Source organism: Lepus europaeus, chromosome X (genome assembly GCF_033115175.1).
Source record: "Lepus europaeus isolate LE1 chromosome X, mLepTim1.pri, whole genome shotgun sequence".
NCBI lineage: Eukaryota > Metazoa > Chordata > Mammalia > Lagomorpha > Leporidae > Lepus > Lepus europaeus.
In genome coordinates, this window is record NC_084850.1 from 106,279,169 (window position 1) to 106,286,056 (window position 6,888).

At 39.3% G+C, this 6,888-nt stretch overlaps 1 pseudogene; it reads left to right on the plus strand.

Moving 5' to 3' along the window:
* The first annotated feature begins 5,888 nt into the window (after positions 1-5,888).
* On the plus strand, positions 5,889-6,357 carry LOC133753606 (large ribosomal subunit protein uL23-like; annotated as a pseudogene).
* Positions 6,358-6,888: the final 531 nt, after the last annotated feature.

Below are 6,888 nucleotides of genomic sequence, written 5' to 3' on the forward strand. Positions count from 1 at the left end.
TGGCACACTGCAATTCCATGGGCACAGAAGCTCATGGTCTTGCAACCCTTCTAAAACTCGCCTGTGTACCTCTTCATCTGATAGTTCATCTGTGTTCTTCACCATATCATTTATAATAAATGAATAAATGTAAGTAGTTTCTCCAAATTCTATTAGATACTCAGTAAATTATGAAACCCAAAAAGGGGTTCATTGCACTCTCTGACTTGCACTCAAGTTATACGGCAGTTGGGGCTAATTTGGGAACCTATTACTTGCAGTTAGCATCTGAAGTTGGGAGCAGTCTTGTGGCCCTAAGCCCTTTATGGGGTCTGTGCTCACTTCCTGTTATGCCAGAATTGAACTAACTCGGTTTGTGTTAGAACCTTCCATTCAATTTGGGTGGCCAGAAATTCTGTGAGGGTATAGAAGAGGAAAAACTGTTCTATACACATCCATCCACTGTGTGTATCAGCACAAACCTAAGATCCAAATAAACTGTGTAATCCAGGCAAACTGTGTGTATTATATGAGATTAATCCATTTATAAATTTATCTAGTTAATTTTAACTGGGAATCCACTATTTACTGGGAAGTGTTTATAGCTCATTATGGGCTCAAAACTAAAGGCCAAACCACAAAATAATAATGTGTGCCTTACACAGAAAGCAAAAGAGAATAAATAAGTTATTGTCCAATACCAGATAATTGTTTAGCTGGCAGACTTCTCTGGAATGATAAGAATAGAAATGTTGTAAAAATAAGCAAAATCAATTTTGGCATTCAAAGAAATGGACACTGGGTTATTTTGTATGTGGCTGACATGAAGCCATCTGGGAGCATTTATTCATAGAGAGAACCTAATGATACCACTGAAACACCATGCCAAGAAATTTCTTCACAAATATACAATGAGGCATTAAGTAAATAAGCCATGAAAGCACCACATTTAAGAATAATAGAAAATAGCATAAACTTGAGATGCTTTGGTGGACATTGTAGATTTAGGAGGAGGCTTTAGAAGAATTCACAATGGCAATGAACACTAATGCATTCAGTACACATCTGCAGGGGCTCCATCCTTCAGAAGAGAAAAATATGCCCCCCCCTGGTTGGGACTCTATTATTTCACCATTAACTCTAGAATTTATGCAAGTGTAGGATCATTGCCCAGAGCCAACACACAGTTGGCACCACTCCAAACCTCCAAACAATTCTCAGGCCACTGAGCGGACCTTAACTCTGAGAGCCTGGAAATTATGCTTAATTAGTTTCCTTTTGTCATCAGTGGGCAATAGATGAGAAAAGGTAACATTTTTACTTGTCAGGGACAACCCACCAGGGAGCAAGCATCCTTAGAATCAGCACTCAGAAAGGCAATCCTTCTGAAGAGTTAAAAAACTGTAATTTGGTTTGAAGAAAAAGATATGCATTCATCTTGTGGTTAGCCTGCATGCTTTATGGATTTGTGCATTAATTTGATTCACAAATACACAGCTTCATTTCCCTCCATCATAATCCTGAAATGACCTTCACCAAATTCTGGGTGTGGGTTGAGTTTCTCATCACTTCTTTTCTACAAGATGCATCACTCAGTGAATGCTTATTTTCTGAGTGAGGAATTTAAATTTTCCACTCAGAAAACAGAAATTGCATAGAAATGAGACTTGTGTCTATAGTGCAGTCTGCACTTTTGAGTTTGTCTACAAAGATTCCTTAAAAATCAGGACAACAGGACAGAAGTAATAAGTGAAATATCCAGCTGTCCTAGAACTACTGAGAAAGAATCATCTCAAATGTGACCACCATATGGAACCTGTGAAATGACTGCTGTTTTCCAATCTCATTTAGGTTCCTATTCTGAGTATTTTAATCCCCAAATTCAATTAACCTTGCTTTCCAGATTAAAGATATAGTTTATGAACTCTTCAGATATTTTTTTTTTTGACAGGCAGAGTGAATAGTGAGAGAGAGAGAGAGAGAAAGGTCTTCCTTTTTGCCGTTGGTTCACCCTCCAATGGCCGCTGCGGCCAGCGCATCATGCTGATCCGAAGCCAGGAACCAGGTGCTTCTCCTGGTCTCCCATGCGGGTGCAGGGCCCAAGCACTTGGGCCATCCTTCACTGCACTCCCGGGCCATAGCAGAGAGCTAGCCTGGAAGAGGGGCAACCGGGACAGAATCCGGCGCCCCAATCGGGACAAGAACCCGGTGTGCTGGCGCCGCAAGGCGGAGGATTAGCCTGTTAAGCCACGGCGCCGGCCTCTTCAGATATTTTCTACTCCTCTCCAAATTCAGAGCACCTGGAGGACAGACTGGGCTACTGGGACCTTTAGAAATCTGATGGCTACTGCAATTTCAGCAGACAGCCATACCTTGATGACCTCACCTAGGGACAGGAAGTCTTTAATGGGCATGTGGTTGGGATTGTGAAGATCTGTTATTGCTATGGTTTGAACAAGATTTAGCTCCCAAACTCATACAAACATTAAACTCCGAAGTTTTATGTTAATAGTACTAAGAGAGTGGATGCTTAATCTACTGATTAGGAGAAGGACCTGGTGGGAAGTCTTTAATGGAATGCCCTAGGAAGATAATTCTCACCAGATGATTAGTTACAAATCCTAAGTAGTAAGTGGGGCCCAGCCCTTCCCTCTCATTCTCTCTCTCTCTCTCTCTCTCTCTCTCTCTCTCTCTCTCTCTCTCTCTCCCCCTGCATGTTTTCTGGCTATAATGATTCTCCCTCTGCCCACAATCCACGCTCCACCAGTACCATTATCATCATAGGCCAAACCAAAGGGTCTGCAGAATCTTGCACTATGAACCTCTAGAACCATGAGCCAAATTCACCTCTCCTTTATAGGTAGCTTGTCTCAAGCATTTTCTTGTAATAACTGAAAATTGACTAATACAGTTACATATAAGCAGTTGTAAGCATCCTTAAGAAGTTAGGAGATGTGACTGGTCTGCTGTAGCTAACTATAATTTTTATTCCAAATCATACAGTTCAGTTGATGTTATGGTGTGCAGCAAGAAAAGGAAAAACAGAACTCTCCAGTTTGCTACTTAAGATATGTCAGAAGATGGAAATTTTTAGCTCTCTGTTTGACTCATCTTAGATAATTTCTACAAGTACCTTTCCTCCATGTTTTCCCTGACCTCCTCTAAAATTTGATATTCAATTCAACATAACCTGGGCAATGTCATCTACTTTTTAAGTTCTTATTCTAATGTATGAAAAGACTTATTTGATATTCTGCTCATTTTTATAAAATTTTTATGATGTTTGGACCAACTTCCTAACATGTCTTTATGATTTTTCAATGACTGAGATGTGTTCTAGTATAGCCAAGAAATTTGACAGAGCAATAACTTTAGCTAACGTCAAAGGCTAAATGTTACATGTCTTGGTGAATGTTTGGCTGACCGTACAGACCCTACTCTTTCTAAGATACAGGAAATTTCAGAGCTCTTGTGCATATCTTTAAAAATCTTATCTGCTTGATTTTTTTAATCCATCATGTTCCCAGTTTAGTTTGGGATTTGAAACCTAAATAATTATCTTTGAGAAAAATCATAAAGTAAACTTCATAGGTAATGATAGAGGAAAGTCAAGGATTTGATTGCTAAGTGTAGCCAATAATGAAGGTTAGTTATGCTCAGAATTCTAATGGATGTCCAGAGCTTTTCTCATTTTTTTCCCAAATCTAATCTTGTGAATGGATCTCTGATTTGCTAACACGAATGGTCTGATTGTCGCTGTGCATTCTCTGATCATATCTGTAGGGAGGTGTAAGACAGGAGATTGGAATTTCAATGGTTATATCCCTTCTCAATTCCATTCCCTTCATTTTCTGTGGCTGGAGTCAGCATCTCATCATTTTCTGTGACTGAAGCTAGCAACTTTGTGCTACCTTTAAGATCTCAGCCTGAGCTGCTGCTTTCTCTCTTACTCCACCATAGTGTTCCAGAGCAACTTATTTTCCCTAATGGGGCATTTTTCAGTGATACAATGGATGGATTTTAGGAGCCTTTAATTGAAGGACTTGAAAAGAGTCATAAACTTCACTTTGCTCCATTTGTTTTCCAAGTCCAGGAATCTTAAAGAGAACTATGAAAAACAAGAGCATCTTAGCTGACTGCCTTGACACTGCATTTCAGACATCACAGTCCAAATGGCCAGGCTCTCCCTTCAGGTTGGACTGATTCAAACAGTCAACTAGTATCTAAGGTTGATGTTCCCCCTGCCTGTATCATGATCTAACCTTCTCTGTTTCCCAATCCTCTTTCTTTGTGCATTGACCATCCCTTTGCAATTTAGCACTCTGCTCTGTTTGGACAAAGAAGATTTCAAGCCTCATTTATGAGTATTTTTAAAAGATTGATTGATTGATTTGAAAGAGGAAGAGATTCATGTGCACATACATGCATACACACACACACACACACATAGTTCAATCTTCCATCTGCTGTTCCTCTCCAGATGGTTGCAGTGGCCAGGATTGAGAGCCCGGTTGAAGCTAGGATCCAGGAGCTTCATCTGGGTCTCCCACGTTGGTGCAGGGGCCCAAACACTTGGGCCATTTTTCACTGCTTTTCACAGGCCATTAACAGGGTTGGATGAGAAGTGGAGCAGCCAGGACAGAAACCAGCACCCATATTAGATGCTAGTGTCATAGGTGGTCAGGCTTTACCTGCTACCCCACAATGCCAGCTCCAGAAGTATTTTTATGTAATCTTTTCTGATTGAGATTTACTTTTTCTGAGAAAATCTTAGCTTACTAAATTGAAGTTAAAGAAGGGTTCATCTGAATAAGTAATATTTTAACATTTGTCTAATTAACTCAATGGCTTCTTTTTCACTGGGTTCAAACACCGAGTTTAATAGCTATATGACCTCCAACAAGTTACTTAACTTAGATTAATCACATATATGATAAGGAGAAAAATACCTGAATGACTTGATAACTTAAAAGTACATAAAATGGTAACCGACCTAGAGTAATCTTTCAATATGTGTTTTTTTTTTGTTATTACTAGAAGGATTATTATCATTTCTAAACATTTAAAGTAAAAGTGTCTACTACCTTTCTTTGCATTAATGAAAACTGTGAGTATAGGCTCCTTACTCATGAAAAATAGAGTTTGACTAACATTTTAATTTGTATTCTATATTTTTTATAAAATTAAGAAGATGCAAGAGGAATTTTCTAAAGCCAGATCTTTAAAAATGGGACACAAGATACATACATTCACAAGAAAGGAATGATGATATATTATTTGGAAAATTTTACATATACAAAGGCTTGGTATTAGGGTAGATATTTGGGGCAGCTGTCTGGTTCAGTGTTTAAATCATAACTTCAGACATCCACATCTAATATTGGAATGCCTTGTTTGAGTCTTGGCTCTTCTGCTTCCAATCTAGTTTCCTGCTGATGTGAGCCCTGGGATGTAGAACATAATGGCTCAATTACTTGGGTCCCTGTCACTCACCTGGGAGACCTGCATGGAGTTCCAGTTTCCTGGCTTCAGTTTGGCCCAGCCCTGAATGTTGCAGGTTTTGGGGGAGTGTACTAGCAGATGGGAGATTCCCCTCCAACCCTGTGTATCTCTCTGTCTTTCAAATGAAGTGAAAATTAGCAAAGAGATAAATAGCATTTTAAAAAGATTTAGTATAATTAAAAGATACTTAGAATTGCATGAGCTGAAGGGGAAAGCTATATAGGTTATTAATGTAGCTGTGTATATGTGTGTGTGTGCACACATGTGTGTTGAGTATGTTAGCTAAGCATGAATAAGACAATAACCATTTTCAGGCATTTTGGCCTTGACCTTTTCCCACAACAATCCTGTGAGATCTTTGGTTTCACAAGGGTACTTCAAAAATTTCATGGACACTTTTTGCCAAGATGGCACTGAAGGCGAAGAAGGAAGTTCCTGCCCTTCCTAAAACCAAAGCCAAAACAAAGGCTTTGAAGGCCAAGGAGGCAGTGCTGAAATGCATCCATAGCTACAAAAAAAAAAGATCCACACATCTTCCACATTCTGGCAGCCCAGACATTACACATTGAGACACAGCCCAAATTTCCTCAGAAGAGTGCCCCCAGGAGGCACAAGCTTGACCACTATGCCATCATCAAGTTCCACGTGACTACTGAGTCTACTATGAAGATGATGGAAGACAACAACACCCGGGTGTTCATTGTGGATGTCAAGGCCAACAAGTACCAGATCAAACAAGCTGTGAAGAAACTCTATGACATTGATGTGGCCAAAGTCAACACCCTGATCAGACCTGACGGAGAGAAGAAGGCCTATGTGCGGCTGGCTCCTAATTATGATGCTTTGGATGTTGCCAACAAAATTGGGATCATCTGAACTGAGTCCAGTTGGCTGATTCTAAATATATGTTTTTTCACCATAAAAATTTCATGGACAAATAGATTTTAAAAAGTTTATTCTGGTAGAAAAAGTTTTATAGCCGTGCATAATTTTCCTTTTCTTTTTTTTATCTTTATATACAGAAGATTAATTTAGTATATACTAAGGAAAGATTTCAACAGTTTGCACCCACACAGAAACACAAAGTATAAAGTACTGTTTGAAGACTAGTTATAATGTTAATTCACATAGTACAACACATTAAGGCTAGAGGTCCTACATGGGGAGTCAGTGCACAGTGACTCCTATTATTGATTTATGACGTCAGTAATCACCCGAGGCTCTTGTCATGAGCTGCCAAGGCTATGGAAGCCTTTTGAGTTCGCCAACTCTGATCTTATTTATACAAGGTCATAGTCAAAGTGGAAGTTCTCTCCTCCCTTCAGAGAAACATACCTTCTTCTTTGATGGCCCGTTGATTTTTTCAAAATACATACTTTACATGGAGTTTTTGAAGTCTCTACATAC